Genomic DNA, 17119 nt, shown 5'->3' on the forward strand with positions numbered 1-17119 from the left:
GAGGCAGCAGTAGCGACGCAGGCGCCATGTTTATCTGCATACGTGATTACAGCTGACGACAGATACACGCTCCGAAAATTGGCATGGCATATCTGTTTTTCTCATACGTCCTAGAGGATGCTGGGGTCCACTTCAGTACCATGGGGTATAGACTGTTCCGCAGGAGCCATGGGCACTTTAAGACTTTTTCAGAGTGTGAACTGGCTCCTCCCTCTATGTCCCTCCTCCAGACCTCAGTTTAGAAAATGTGCCCAGGCAGACTGGTCGCATTCTAGTGGAGCTCTACTGAGTTTCACTAAAAAGACTTTGTTAGGTTTTTTATTTTCAGGGAGACTGCTGGCAACAGTCTCCCTGCTTCGTGGGGCAGAGGTAGGAACCAACTTCCTGAATAGTTTCATGGCTCTGCTTCTGGCTGACAGGACACCATTAGCTCCTGAAGGGAACTGAATGCTAGCTGCAGCTATGTGCTCATTCCCACAGCACACCGTCACCCCCCTAACAGAGACAGAAGTCAGAAGACTGGTGAGTAATATTACCGGAGATTTGCAAGAGGGACATCCGGTCATCGTGCCGGCTCAAGGTACCCTCGCAGTGGGCGGGAACGCTGCGCGAACATGCTCTCCATAACACAGGGGGGGGGGGGGGCGCGCGCCCTGGGCAGCACGAAACCTACTCTTAAACTGGCAAAAGGTAGCATATGATGCCATGGCACAGTCCTACACCCCCGCCAGTATAAAAAAAAATTGTGATAATTTCTGAGGGGAAACGCGCCATTACAGGGGCGGGACTTCCTCCTCAGTCAACCAGCACACTGCTCAGCGCCATTTTCTCCAGGCAAGCTGCAGGGGAAGAAACGCTGGTCGTCCTCCACTTCTGAATCAAGTATCAGGGTGCAAATAAGGGGGGGCAGAGTGTAAATTGGTGCTCAATTATACTATTTGGTATTATAAAAGCGCTACAGGTCTCTGTGGACATTTTACATGACACAGGGATTTTAGTCATTGGCGCTGAGTTGTGAGCTGGCAAGTCCTTTTCTGTGTCCTTGTGACAGATTTTACTGTGGGTCTGTCCACTATAAGCCCCGGAGTGTCTGTGGTGTGTTTGTGCACGTGTGTGTCATGTCTGAGGCAGGGAGCTCTTACCCTGAGGGAGCCATTTTAGGGACACAGAGTTGTAATGTGGTGGCGCTGCCGGCACACCATGAGCCTGAATGGGTGAAAGAATTACGTGATAGTGTGAATCATATCAGTAAGAGATTGGATAACTCTGAGTATCATGCAGAAACTTGGCGAAAATCCGTGGAAGATGTGATTTTTAATAGTTATGCTTTTTCATCCACAGAGGACCCCTCTGGGTCACATAAAAGGTCATTTGCACAAATAGTACAAACTGATACCGACACGGACTCTGATTCCTATGTCGACACTAGTGATTCCAGGGGAATAGATCCAAAATGAGCGAAAAACATTCAATACATGATTGTGGCTATAAAGGAGGTCTTAGAAGTTACGGAACCCCCTCCTTTACCACAGGAGAAGGCTTACTTTTATAAAGAAAAGAAAATGAATGTAACTTTTCCTCCATCTCATGAGCTGAACAGTCTCTTTGAGGGAGTCTGGGCAAACCCTGAAAAGAAATGTCAGATTCCTAAAAGAATTCAGGTAGCGTACCCTTTCCCTGCAGAGGACAGGAAAAGGTGGGAGTCACCCCCCGGTTTTAGACAGTGCCCTGTCACGGTTAACAAAAAAGGTGATTCTCTCTGCGCCTGGGACGGCTTCACTAAAAGAGCCGGCAGTCTGCAAGTTAGAGACTACGTTGAAATCTATTTATGTGGCAAATGGGACACTACTCAGGCCTACCATTGCCTGTGCGTGGGTGAGTAGTGCTATTGAAAAGTGGTCAGAAAACTTATCATCAGAGATTGACACAATAGATAGAGATGAGATTCTCCTAACGTTGGGTCATATCAAAGACGCTGCTGCGTATATGCTAGAAGCCATGAAAGATATTGGTTTCTTGGTATCAAGAGCCGCTACCATGGCAATCTCAGCACGGAGGGCGTTGTGGATTCGCCAATGGAATGCTGACGCAGATTCCAAAAGGAATATGGAGGCTCTCCCGTACAAGAGTGAGTCCTTGTTTGGAGATGGGCTGGATGCTTTAGTTCCTGCGGCTACCGCAGGTAAATCGACATTCTTGCCTTATGCTCCTGCACCAGCGAAAAAGACACATCACTCTCAGATGCAGTCCTTTCGGCCCAATAAATTCAAAAAGGGTAAAGGTTCCCCTTTCTTTGCGGGTAAAGGAAGGGAAAAGGAAAAAAGTCCACAGTGTCTCCAGGATCACAGGAACAGAAATCAACCTCTGTTCCTGCCAAAACTTCAGCATGACGCTGGGACTCCCTTGTATGAGTCCGCTCAGGTGGGGGCACGTCTGAAACTCTTCAGTAATTTCTGGGTGCAACCTGGCCTGGACCCGTGGGTCGTACAAATAGTGTCCCAGGGGTACAAACTGGAGTTTCAAGACATTCCCCCATGCCGATTTTTCAAATCGGCCTTACCAGCTTCTAACCCGGACAGGGAAGTGGTAGCAGCAATACAAAAATTGTGTCAGGATCAAGTCATTGTCCTGGTTCCCTTGTCACAACAAGGCGAATGATTTTATTCAAGCCTATTTGTAGTTCCGAAGCCGGACGGCTCGGTCAGACCGATTCTAAACCAGAAAAATCTGAATCTCTACCTGCAAAGGTTCAAGTTCAAGATGGAATCTCTGAGGGCAGTGATTTCCAGTCTGGAGGAGGGGGAATTCATGGTGTCAGTGGACATAAAAGATGCCTACTTAAATGTTCCCATTTATCCTCCGCATCAAACTTATCTGAGATTCGCAGTGCAGGATTGTCATTACCAATTTCAGACGTTGCCGTTCGGATTCTCCACGGCACCGAGGGTGTTCACCAAGGTGATGGCGGAGATGATGGTCCTCCTTTGACAACAAGGAGTCAATATAATTTCTTACCTGGACAATCTTCTGATAAAGGCGAGGTCCAGGCAAAGGTTGGTGCAGAACATTGCACTCTCCCTGACAGTACTTCAACATCACAGTTGGATCATAAATTTGCCAAAGTCACAATTGGAACCAACGACAAGATTGTCCTTTCTGGGGATGATACTGGACACAGAAGTACAGAGGGTATTTCTTCCAGTAGAAAAGGCTCTGGAAATCCAGAGAATGGTCAAACAAATTCTGAAACCAACAAGAGTGTCGATTAATCAATGCATTCGGTTGCTGGGAAAGATGGCAGTGGCCTACGAGGCCATACAGTTTGGCCGATTCCATGCCAGAGTATTCCAATGGGACCTATTGGACAAGTGGTCGGGATCCCATCTACACATGCATCAGAGGGTAATCCTGTCATTCAGAGCCAGAATTTCGCTCTTGTGGTGGCTACACACTTTTCACCTCCTAGAGCAGGGGTGGGCAATTATTTCAGCTGGGGGGCCGCTTAACACTTCCAGTGAATATTCGAGGGCCGCACACAAAATATCTTGTATATACAATACCGATCAGGTCTGAACTGTGCATGCGTATGCACCGCAATGCACAGGTGCGTCGGTCGGCAGCAACGGGATGGTGCGAACAAAGCGATCGCACGGGCAATCGCAAGGTGATTGACAGGCAGAGGGTGTTTGTGGGTGGCAACTGATCGTTTTAGAGGAGTGTCCGGAAAAAAACGCTGGAGGGACCAGGCATTTGAAGGGAGGGTTTCTGATGTCAGCTCAGGCTCCGATCATCGCACTGGAAGAGTAAATCCTGGGCTGTTCAGAGACTGCACAAACTTCTGTTTGTGCAGCTCTCTGCACTTGTGATCACACCCCTGCACAGCGATTTCCCCTTCCCCCTGTAGGTGGTGACGAACTGATCGCAGCAGTGCAAAAATCGCCTGCTAGTGATCAGGTCTGAATTAGGCCCATAGTTATGTATAGAACTATAAAAACATAGTATATATAACTATAATAACACACACCACAATATACAGTACGTTGCATATGTCGTTTTTTTACAGCCAAAATACAAATGTCTAAAAAAAAAAACATTAATCCAGTAATAAAAAAAATAAAAATAAAAAAAAACAATGCTGAAAACAAACAAACAAACAAACAAACAGCATCCTGTGTAATGCTGTTATTCACGGCTCCTGTCTCTGTCCCTGGGCACAGTTACTAGCTCCTCCCCTCCCCCGGACCCATATAGCAGTCTCTACTCCCCTTCCCACCCCCTCCCCTAAACCCATAGAGCAGTCTCTACCCCCCTTCCCTGGACCCATATAACAGCTTTTAAAGTTATGCACAGATCCCTTTACCTTTTTTTCAGTGGCTGATCTGCTGCCCGCTGCCAGATCCCCCGCTGCCAGATCCCCGCTGCCCGCTGCCAGATCCTCGTTTCCTGCTGCCAGATGATCCGCGCTGCCCGCTGTGCTGCACGGAGTCGTCGCTGCTGCCCGCTGTCCACTCCTGCTGTGGCTCCGCCCCCGTGCACGACGTCACAGAGGAAATCCCGGTCAGGTGACCCTGTGACGTGACCGGCATTTCCTCAGCGGCGCTGCTTCTGGGAGCTGTGTAGCGCAATGACAAGCGGCTCAGCCAATCGGGCCGCTTGTCATTGCTCACTGGTGGGGGACTTCGGGCCAGGCAAGATCGGTCCACGGGCCGCATGTTGCCCACCCCTATCCTAGAGGGACGCAGGTTCAGGATTCAAGACTGGATCCTGGTAACCACGGATGCAAGTCTCCGAGGCTGGGGAGCAGTCACGCAGGGGGAAAGCTTCCAAGGAAGGTGGTCAAGTCAAGAAACTTGTCTCCACATAAACGTTCTGGAATTGAGAGCCATTTACAACGGCCTTCTACAAGTGGTGCATCTTCTTCAAGATCAACCCGTACATATCCAGTCGGACAATGTAACCGCAGTCGCGTACATAAACCGTCAGGGCGGAACGAAAAGCAGAGCGGCAATGGCAGAGGTGACAAAGATACTCCTCTGGGCAGAAAGAAATGTAAAAGCTCTGTCGGCAATTTTAATTCCGGGATTGGACAACTGGGAAGCAGACTTCCTCAGCAGACACAATCTCCATTCAGGAGAATGGGGCCTCCACCAAGAAGTCTTCGCAGAGGTGACAGGTCTTTGGGGAGTTCCTCAAGTAGACATGATGGCATCTCGTCTCAACAAGAAGCTTCAGAGATATTGCTCCAGGTTGAGAGACCCTCAAGCAATAGCAGTGGATGCCCTAGTGACCCAGTGGGTGTTTCGGTCGGTATATGTCTTCCCTCCACTGCCATTCATTCTGAAAGTTCTTAAGCTCATAAGAAGAACAGGCGTTCGAGCGATCCTCATTGTTCCAGACTGGCCAAGGAGGGCTTGGTATCCAGATCTTCAGGAGTTACTCATAGAAGATCCTCGGCCTCTTTCTCTTCGCGAGGACTTGCTGCAGCAGGGGCCATGCGTGTATCAAGACTTACCGTGGCTACGTTTGACAGCATGGCTGTTGAGCGCCGGATCCTAGCCCGGAAGGGCATTCCCAAAGAAGTCATTCCCACTCTTATTCAGGCCAGGAAGGGAGTAACGTCTAAACATTACCACCGTATTTGGAGAAAATATGTGTCTTGGTGTGAAACCAAGGAGGCTCCAACAGAAGAGTTTCAGTTAGGACGTTTTCTCCACTTTCTCCAGGCGGGTGTGGATGCGGGCCTACGATTGGGTTCAATCAAGGTCCAGATTTCGGCCTTGTCCATTTTCTTTCAGAAACAATTGGCCTCCCTTCCAGAAGTTCAGACATTCGTGAAAGGGGTTCTGCACATTGAGCCTCCATTTGTGCCTCCTGTGGCACCATGGGATCTTAACGTGGTGTTGCAGTTCCTTAAATCGGATTGGTTTGAACCTCTACAGGAGATAGAGTTGAAGTTTCTCACTTGGAAAGTGGTCATGCTGTTGGCTTTGGCATCTGCAAGGCGGGTGTCTGAGTTGGGGGCCTTGGCTCGCAAGAGCCCTTACTTGGTTTTCCATGAAGATAGGGCTGAGTTAAGAACTTGTCAACAATTTCTTCCAAAGGTGGTTTCTTCTTTCCATATAAACCAACCTATTGTGGTGCCAGTGGCTACTGACACCTTCGCTGCTTCAAAGTCTCTGGATGTGGTCAGGGCTTTGAAAATCTATGTCGCAAGAACAGCTCGGATACGGAAAACTGTTTGTCCTGTATGCTCCCAACAAGATTGGGTGTCCTGCTTCTAAGCAGACTATTGCGCGCTGGATCAGAGGTACGATTCAGCATGCTAATTCCACGGCAGCATTGCCGATACCGAATTCGGTGACTGCCCATTCTACTAGAAAGGTGGGCTCATCCTGGGCGGCTGCCCGGGGCGTCTCGGCATTACAACTTTGCCGAGCAGTTACTTGGTCAGGGGCAAACACGTTTGACAAGTTTGACACCTTGGCCGATGAGGACCTACAGTTTGGTCAATCGGTGCTGCAGGGTCATCCGCACTCTCCCGCCTGTACTGGAGCTTTGGTATAACCCCATGGTACTGAAGTGGACCCCAGCATCCTCTAGGACGTTATGAGAAAATAAGATTTTACTCACCGGTAAATCTATTTCTCGTAGTCCGTAGTCGATGCTGGGGACTCAAATGAAAAGATGACACCACCTTAGGCAGAAATTGCGGACGAGTCCGTAATTCTGCCCTGTCCATATGGAAAACCAGATAGGGGCTTTTACATGACAAAGCCGCCAATTCTGACACACGCCTAGCCGAAGCTAAGGCCAATAGCATGACCACTTTCCACGTGAGATACTTCAGCTCCACGGTCTTAAGTGGCTCAAACCAGTGGGATTTCAGGAAACCCAACACCACGTTGAGATCCCAAGGTGCCACTGGTGGCACAAAAGGGGGCTGAATATGTAGCACTCCCTTAACAAACGTCTGAACTTCAGGAAGAGAAGCCAGTTCCTTTTGAAAGAAAATGGATAGGGCCGAAATCTGGACCTTTATGGATCCCTTCAAGCCCATAGTCACTCCAGCCTGTAGAAAGTGCAGGAACCTGCCCAGCTGGAATTCCTCTGTAGGGGCCTTCCTGGCCTCACACCAGGCAACATATTTTCACCATATGCAGTGATAGTGTTTTGCTAGCCTTTATCAGCGTAGGAATAACTTCCTCCGGAAATGCCTTTTTCCGCTACGATCCTACGTTCAACCGCCATGCCGTCAAACGCAGCCGCGGTAAGTCTTGGAACAGACAGGGCCCTTGTTGTAACAGGTCCTGCCTGAGAGGCAGAGGCAATGGGTCCTCTGTGAGCATTTCTTGCAGTTCTGGGTACCAAGTCCTTCTTGGCCAGTCCGGAACAATGAGTATTGTTCTCACTCCTCTTCTTCTTACGATTCTCAGTACCTTGGGTATGAGAGGAAGAGGAGGGAACACATAGACCGAGTGGAACACCCACGGTGTTACCAGTGCATCCACAGCTATCGCCTGAGGGTCTCTCGACCTGGCGCAATACCTTTTGTAGTTTTTTGTTGAGATGGGACGCCATCATGTCTACCTGTGGCAGTTCCCATCGATTTGTAATCTGAGCGAAGACTTCGTGATAAAGTCTCCCGGGTGGAGGTCGTGTCTGCTGAGGAAGTCTGCTTCCCAGTTGTCCACTCCCGGAATGAACACCGCTGACAGTGCTTGTACGTGATTCTCCGCCCACCGAAGAATCCTGGTGGCTTCCGCCATCGCCACTCTGCTTCTTGTGCCGCCCTGGCGGTTTACATGAGCCACTGCGGTGATGTTGTCTGACTGAATCAGCACTGGTTGGTTGCGAAGCAGAGGTTCCGCTTGACTCAGGGCGTTGTATATGGCCCTTAGTTCCAGGATATTTATGTGCAGACAAGCCTCCTGACTTGACCACAACCCTTGGAAGTTTCTTCCCTGAGTGACTGCCCCCCAACCTCGGAGGCTCGCATCCGTGGTCACCAGGACCCAGTCCTGTATGCCGAACCTGCGGCCCTCGAGAAGGTGAGCACTCTGCAGCCACCACAGAAGAGACATCCTGGCCCTGGGGGACAGGGTGATCAGCCTATGCATCTGAAGATGCGATCCGGACCACTTGTCCAACAGATCCCATTGAAAGATCCTCGCATGGAACCTGCTGAAGGGAATGGCTTCGTACGATGCCACCATCTTTCCCAGGACTCGCGTGCAGTGATGCACCGACACCTGTTTCGGTTTTAAGAGGTCTCTGACTAGAGTCACTAGCTCGTGAGCCTTCTCCACCGGGAGAAACACCTTCTTCTGGTCTGTGTCCAGAATCATGCCCAGAAAGGGCAGATGCGTCGTAGGAATCAGCTGCGACTTTGGGATATTCAGAATCCAGCCATGCTGCTGCAACACTTCCTGAGAGTGTGCTACGCTGATCTGCAACTGTTCTCTGGACCTCGCCTTTTATGAGGAGATCGTCCAAGTATGGGATAACTGTGACTCCTTGCTTTCTTAGGATCACCATCATTTCTGCCATTACCTTGGTAAATATTCTCGGTGCCGTGGAGAGCCCAAACGGCAACGTCTGGAATTGGTGATGACAGTCCTGTACCACAAATCTGAGGTACTCCTGATGAGGTGGATAAATGGGGACATGCAAGTAAGCATCCTTGATGTCCAGAGACACCATAAAATCCCCCTCTTCCAGGCTTGCAATGACCGCTCTGAGCGATTCCATTTTGAACTTGAATCTTTTCAGATAAATGTTCAGGGACTTTAAATTCAGTATGGGTCTGACCGAACCGTCCGGTTTCGGTACCACAAACATTGTGGAATAGTATCCCTTTCCCTCTTGAAGAAGGGGAACCTTTACCACCACCTGCTGGAGAAATAGCTTGTGAATTGCCGCTAACACTACTTCCCTTTCTATGGGGGAAGCTGGCAGGGCCGATTTGAGGTAACGGTGAGGGGGCATCACTTCGAATTCTAGCTTGTATCCCTGAGACACAATCTGTATAGCCCAGGGATCCACCTGTGAGCGAACCCACTGGTGGCTGAAATGTCAGAGATGCGCCCCCACCGCTCCTGGCTCCACCCGTGGAGCCCCAGCGTCCATGCGGTGGATTTAGTGGAAGCCGGGGAGGACTTCTGTTCTTGGGAACTAGTTGTAAGGTGCAGCTTATTTCCTCTACTCCCTGCCTCTGGCAAGAAAGGACGCACCTCTGACCTTCTTGCTTTTTTGTGAGCGAAAGGACTGCATTTGGTAATACGGTACTCGGTGCTTTCTTTTTTTCTTTAATCTGTTTTTATTAAAGCTGTAGATATATCATTAGTACAACATTTTCAGACAATTAAATCCAGAATAAACAAAAGAAAACATCACTGGTTGTACTATTCTATTAACTTTGTTTTAAACATTGTAGGGCAAGATAGAAAAGTTGTCTGTTCAACAATCATAAAATATATAAATAAATACAGACATTATAGAGCACTGGCTAAGAAAAATGTAGAAAAAGAAAGAAAGAATGGAAAAAGAAAGAGTGTGAGAAATAGGAAGAAGAAAGGAGTCCAAAAGGAGTAAGGTGGGATGAAATTTATATCTAGAGGTTTATACGGGGTTGAGGAATTGTCAGAATGAATAATGGGAAGATGACTAAGTTACCATATAGGACCTATATATCGAAGACTCCATGAATTCAAACCACGGGAACCAGGTAGCGGTAAAGTCGGTGGTTCTTCCCATCGAGAAAGATATAAGGTCTTCCATGTCTAAAAAGTATGTAATCTTATTAAACCATTGTTTGATCAAGGGCGGGGAGGTGGATCTCCAAAGAGCCGGTATCACGGCCCTTGCAGCGTTGCTAAGGTGTCTCAGAAGTGAGCATTTATAGGAATGTACACTTGCTGAGGTAAGATTAAAGAGCCAGAACTCAGGCTCCCTGGGTACCACATCTCCCACTATCAGCTCAGAGCATTTAAAAACGTCTTTCCAGAAAGGAGTTATAAGAGGGCAGTCCCACCAAATGTGTAAAAAGCTCCCTGGGGCCCCTTTACACCTCCAACAGAGATTCGAAAGGGTAGGAAACATTTTATTAAGGACACGGGGAGTCCTGTACCATCTATATATGAGCTTGTATAGCGTTTCCTTCGTTGACAAACATAAAGAGCTTGCCTGAGCATTACGAAATATAGTGTCCCAATTGGCCTGTGAAGCTAACCTTGGTATTTCCCTCTCCCAGGAAGTCATGAAGGCAGGGGGTTGGGAAAACAGATCTTCCACAATAAGTGCATAAATTTGGGAGATGGTATGTGCAGGGGAACGAGTGGAAACGCATAATTTTTCGAAATTAGTGAGATCTCTAGCTATGTCAGAGAGATTCTTGGAGGACGCTAGGAAATGATGAACCTGAAGGAACTTCCAAAAATCGGTGTTTGATATATTCCAGAGGGATTGAATATCTGAAAATGACCGCACCCTACCCGAACTCACCAGCTGACCGACCCTGAAAAGCCCTGTCTCGGCCCAAGAAGCAAAGGCCAGGCCATGGAGTCCTGGAACAAATTCGGGGTTATGAAGAAAAGAAGTTAAGGGGGACCACTTAGAAGAGATGTGACTCCTCAACCTAAGCTTGTTCCATAATTTAAGCGTGGGGGAAACCGTAGGGTGAGCGACTTTCGGAAGGGTGGGTAACCATGGAACGATTTCTATATAATGTGAGAGACAGCCCTCTTCCAGAAGCACCCATTGTTTACAGTCTTTGGCCCTTGTCCATTCCAAAACTCTATTCAACTGTACAGCATGGTAGTAGCTGGGAATATGTGGGAGTTGTTGTCCCCCTTGATGTTTTCTCCGGAATAGAATGTCATGTTTGAATCTAGGTGCTTTACCGCCCCAGACAAACGTACGAATGAGGTTCTGAACGTCCTTGAGCCATAGAGGAGGGATATATATGGGGAGGGTTTGAAGAAAAAATAAGATCCTGGGGAGAGCGTTCATTTTGACTACGTTAATCCTACCAAACCAGGACAAACGCAGTTTCTTCCACCTCTGGAAGTCTAAGCGAAGCGTTTTCAACAAGGGGCTAAAATTTAAGGAAAATAATTTAGATAAATCGTTAGATAGCATTACCCCCAAGTATTTAACTTTGTGTTCGTGCCAGGTAAAAGGGAAAGAGCCCTTCAGGCTAGTCACCACGCCAGGGGAAGCAGTTAGGTTCATTGCTATGGATTTGGAATACTTTATCTTAAATTTAGAAAGGGCTCCAAACCTATCAAATTCTAGCATCAGATTTGGGAGAGAGGTAACCGGATTTGAAATTAGAGCAAGCAAATCATCGGCATAAAGAGCTAATTTGTATTCGTGCCCTCTTACTAACAAACCAGAGATATTTTGGTTAGCCCTAATGCTTCTCGCCAGAGCTTCCATGCATAAGACAAAAAGTAAAGGGGATAATGGGCATCCCTGTCGTGTGCCAGTGGAAATGGTAAAGGGGTCTGATAAGGAGCCATTAATCTTAATTTTGGCGAACGGGGTAGAGTAGAGGGATAAAATTCTATGGAGACAAGCGTTGCCAAGCCCCAGGTGTCTCAGAATGCCGGACAGAAAGTCCCAATCCACCCTATCAAACGCTTTTTCAGCATCGGTTGACAATATAATTGAGGGGGATGTGGCCTGGTTGGCATAGTAAATCATATTAAGCACCTTAGAAGTATTATCCCTGGCCTCACGACCCAAGACAAAACCCGCCTGGTCTCCATGAATTAAATCTGGTAACAGCAATTTAAGGCGATTTGCAATCAGTTTTGCAAAGAGTTTTATATCTATATTTAATAATGAGATCGGCCGGTAACTAGAACAGAGACTGGGGTCTTTACCCTCCTTAGGTAAAACTGTGACATGTGCCTCTAGGGATTGTGAAGCAAACTGTGATTTTTCCGAAATAGTGTTAAAAGCTCTTGTAAGAAGAGGGGTTAATTTCTCCTTAAAGGCCTTATAGTAAGCAATAGTGTACCCGTCGGGGCCCGGACTTTTGCCATTGGGAGAGGATTCAATGACTTTTAAAACCTCCTCCAGGGAGAAGGGTGCATCCAAACCCTCTGCATCCTCTCTGGACAAAGTAGGGTAATCTATGATATTTAAATAATCTGCTATGGCTGTTTGGTGTGATATCTTATCTGTCTTCCCAGACGGTCCAGAAAGGTTGTACAAGGCGGAATAATAGGCCCGAAAGGCTTTAGCTATGTGAAGAGTCTCGTGGTGGGGTTTCCCCTGACCATCCTTAATGCAATGAATAAAAGTAATAGCTCGTTGTTCACGAAGAGCCCTGGCTAATAATTTCCCCGGTTTATTGCCCCATTGATAGTGTCTGCTCCGACACTTCCGATAGGAGAACTTGACTCTATCAGAGAGCAGTCTATTCAGATCTGCCCTGGCCGCCTCAAGATCTGTATAATGTTGAGGGGTGCGGGACTTCTTATGTAGAAGTTCTAAGGATTTTATTTTAAATAATAAGTCTTCTCTGAGCTGTTCCCTCTGTTTTTTGCGAAGAGAGCCTATCTGAATGCAAACCCCCCGCAGGACACATTTATGTGCCTCCCACACCGAAAGTTTAGATATATCATCTAGGTCATTGGTGCAAATATAGGAGTCTATAGCTGATCCTATTTGAGAGCGACATATCTCATCTTGTAAAAGTGTGTCGTTGAAACGCCACGACCATTGGCGCCGTGGACTTGATGGAAGGCGTATCGTGAGATTAACAGGGGCATGATCGGACCATACAATTTGTCCTATAGAAGTGTCAGAAATTAGGTGTAGGTGTCTGTGACTTAGAAACAAGTAATCAATTCTAGAATATGTCTGATGGGGGTGGGAAAAGAAAGAATAGTCTACCTCTGAGGGGTGTGTCAGTCTCCACGTGTCGATCAGCTGGTGGTCAAGCAGAGCGCGCCTCACCCTCCTATACTCCCTCTCTGGCTTATGAGATACCTTTTTGGAGGAGTCATGGAGAGGGTCGAGAGTCCAGTTCAGGTCGCCTCCCATCACTACCACTCCCTCCAGAAGAGGCTCGGCGAGTTCCAGAACCGAGGTCAGGAAGGAAGGCTGCTTAATATTGGGAGCATATACAGTCAAAAAGGAAAAACGTTGATTATGGATATTACATTTTACCAGCAACCCCCTGCCCTCAACTAATCTATGAGACGTGACATTTTGAACAGGCAAGTGACGGGCGAATAGAATAGCCACACCTAATGTCTTACCAGAAGGGTTATTAGTCATAAAGACATGAGGGTAATAATGACACTTAAGTGACGGTACATGGCCAATCTTGAAATGAGTTTCCTGAATAAAGGCAACGTCCACCTTCTCATCCCTAAGCCATTTGAGAAGTTTAGACCTTTTCTCAGGAATATTTAAGCCCTTAACATTGAGGGAAGTAACATGCAAATCACCCTGACCCATTATAGCTTAAGCCCAAACAGATTTATAATAGTCATCCCAACCATAGTAGAAGGAGGAGAAGAAGATAGGACAGCAAAGAAAGGAAAGAAAGTCAAGATGTAACCAAGAAAAATAAAAAAAGAGAATGTAGTATGGAGAACCACACCACAAAGTGCGATAATACCAAGCATAGCTAACCGTAGTATTAGAAAAAGGGTTGCTGCAATAGGGACAGGAGCGGAATCCTGCCAGCTCCCAACCCGAAGAGACAGGGGATGCAGCATATAGGGGGTCCTACGGGGGGCCACGGACGGCGACCACCCGTGAGTCAAAAGGCTATTCAGTATGGAAATTTTTTTTTTACCAAGGAATGAAGAAAGTATTAACATCATTAGCAAAAATGTAGTCTAGACATAATTGAAGCGCATTCTAACGAAAACATAACACTTATTTAGAAAAACCATTACAGAACCGATTGTATATATCAGTGACATATTGCGACACGGAGGAGCAAAAGAAACCAATTATGCGGCTGCAATAACAGAAACATTTACACCTCAAAAGCGCAAGGCATCACCGTCATGGAGGCTCAGAAGATTGTGCGCTCACAGTGCCAGTTCCCCGCAGCCGCGGGGATCGCACTTGTTGCCACACGTCATCCGGAGGGGTCACCTCTGGTATTTCAGGTTGGTAGTGAAAAGAGTCCCAATCAGGTAACGATATTGGCTGCAAACCCAAAGTCGAGAGGAAGGCTGGTAACTCTGAAGGTCTGGAGAGGATAACTGATCTGCCATTGTGAGTAACCTGGAGAGAGAAAGGGAAGCCCCATCTATATTTCACCTCTTGTTTCCGAAGGGAATCGGTAAGAGGCTTTAAGGCACGGCGTTGTTGCAGTGTGGACCATGCGAGATCCGGAAATAGCTGAATCTTTTCCCCCTGGAAATCGATATCATTCAGTTGACGGGCCTTTCTCATTATCTCCTCCTTTTGGGCATAATAGTGGAGCCTGCAAATCACATCCCGCGGCTTGTCTGATGGTATACCGCGAGGACGGAGGGCTCGATGTGCCCTATCAAACATGATTGCCTCATTCGGATCCAGATCAATGAGCTCTCCAAATATTGTGGTAAGGGTAGTCGTCAGATCAGCCTGCTGGACACTTTCAGGGAGGCCTCTGACCCTAATATTGTTCCGCCTCCTGCGGTTATCCATATCCTCGATACGTGACCTGAGAAAAGCAATATCACTCCTCTGATGAGTAAGCACCTCTTGAAATTTAGTTAGAGTGTCCACGCTAGATGTCTCATGGCGTTCCAATATATCAACTCGGGCCGCGACTTGAGATATGTCCTGTTGGAGTGCTGCCACCTCCTGTTTAATAGTAGAACGCAAGCGAGTCTCTAATGCCGAGAAGTCTTGTTTGGTGGGAAGCGACTTGACGTGAGACAGAATTTCACTAATTTCTGCAGACGAAGAGGAAGCCAATGGGGAATGTGCGTCCTTGGAGACCGACATGTCGCCTTTCGGAATATGAAGAATCGGGGAGTCCGGTGTCACTGAGGTAGAAGTAGAGCTCGCGGTCGGCGGAGTTAAGAACTGACGCAGGTCCGACGAATGACGTGTCACGTTTTTTGGAGTCTCGTCTGGCTTGGTTTTGGCCTTTTTTTTCCTCGTGCCTCTCACCATGAGATCGGTCTGTAAGGAGGTTGGTGCAGTATTACACTTTTACATAGCCCCGGCAATATAAAAATGCGCGGATCGTCGCCATGCAGTAGCCCCCCACGTGGCTTTAGGGCAACATCAATCAAGCAGACACATCTTCCAAAGAGTGTCTAGGGGTCTTCTCATAGTTACAGGTGAACCCGCGGTCAGGGTTAGAGATTTACTTCATATAATAGGTATGATATATGTGTCGGAAGGGGTTAGGAATGACATCAGCGTATGTAAATTATGAGTGGCGACAGGAGCTGACCGTAACCGTGCGGTACCAGGGCTTGGTCCTGCTGGTTCGTAGGTATGAGGTACGAGGCACCTGTGAGCCGTCGGGCACAACACCGTCTCAGAGGTGCACTCCGCACCGGGGGGCTGACTGGATGTGGGCAACAGCAGAGTCTAACGGCTGTATGGCAGCCCTAGGGAGATCAGGGATCATATATCAGCTGATGAGCAGTGCACTGGGGCATACAGTAGCAGGCCAGCAATTCCTAATTTTTCACTCTCCTCCGAGAGCACAGCCCCACACCAGTCCTCAGTCTCGCTGCAGGAGTCCCGTGGACTGTACCCTCAGTAAGCTAACGCAGAGGGCCGGCAGGAGATAGTAGGAGGCAGGATGGTCTCCCCCAAGATGGCCGCCGGGCTCCACGCGGCTCCGTCTGATCGCTGGGGGTCCCGACCTCTCCGGATAGATGAGACAGGTAGGAGGCGGTAAGGGACGTCTCTCCGCTGCGGCTAGCTGTGGAGCAGGCACCCGGAGGCGGCGGTGAAATCAGCGGCTCGGCTCCGAAGCTCCGGGCACGGCCGTCAGTGCAGGTAAAATTGAGGCCCCGGCTTTGGGGATTCCTGTAGGCCGCAATCCGCGGGAGCTTTAGGCGCCGCTCCCCGACTCCGCAGCACAAACAGGGGCACACTGAAGGGACAGAGGGAGACAGGGGAGCCACCAGGTGCAGAAAGAAAACGCTGAGAGGGGATAAACAAGGGATTTAGAAATCCCAGCTGCAGGAGCTCTCTCAGTGTGTGTCTGCTTCCCTTAGCAGCCAGGCCACGCCCCCCCTCTCGGTGCTTTCTTAGGTTGTGAGGGAACATATGGCAAAAAGTTTGACTTCCCAGCAGTAGCTGTGGAAAGCAGGTCCGAGAGACCGTCCCCAAACAATTCCTCACCCTTGTAAGGTAACACCTCCATGTGTTTTTTGGAGTCGGCATCACCTGTCCACTGCCGAGTCCACAGGACCCTCCTGGCAGAAATTGACATTGCATTAATTCTAGAGCCCAGTAGGCAAATGTCCCTCTGTGCATCCCTCATATATAGGACAGTGTCTTTTATATGCCCCAGGGTCAGCATACTGGTATCCCTGTCTAAGGTATCCATTCCCTCAGACAGAGTATCTGTCCATGCAGCTACAGCACTACACATTCAAGCCGACGCAATTGCCGGCCTCAGTAGAGTACCTGAATGTGTATAAACAGATTTCAGGATACTTTCCTGCTTTCTATCTGCAGGATCCTTTAGGGCGGCCGTATCCTGTGACGGCAGGGCCACCTTCTTAGATAAGCGTGTGAGAGCTTTATCTACCCTAGGGGAAGATTCCCAGCGCATCCTGTCCGTTGGCGGGAAGGGGTACGCCATAAGTAACCTTTTGGAAATCAGCACTTTCTTATCGGGGGGAATCCCATTCTCTTTCACATAATTCATTCAACTCATGTGAAGAGGGAAAAGTCACCTCTTGCTTTTTCTCCCCATACATATAAACCCTCTTGTCAGGGACAGGGTTTACCTCTGATATGTGCAAAACATCCTTCATTGCTATAATCATGTAGCGGATGGCTTGAGTCATTTTAGGTTGCAATTTTGCATCATCGTCATCGACACTGGAGTCAGAATCTGTGTCGATATCTGTGTCAACCATTTTGGATAGTGGGCGCTTTTGAGACCCTGACGGCCTCTGCGCTG

Source organism: Pseudophryne corroboree, chromosome 11, assembly GCF_028390025.1.
Source record: "Pseudophryne corroboree isolate aPseCor3 chromosome 11, aPseCor3.hap2, whole genome shotgun sequence".
Taxonomy (NCBI): Eukaryota; Metazoa; Chordata; class Amphibia; order Anura; family Myobatrachidae; genus Pseudophryne; species Pseudophryne corroboree.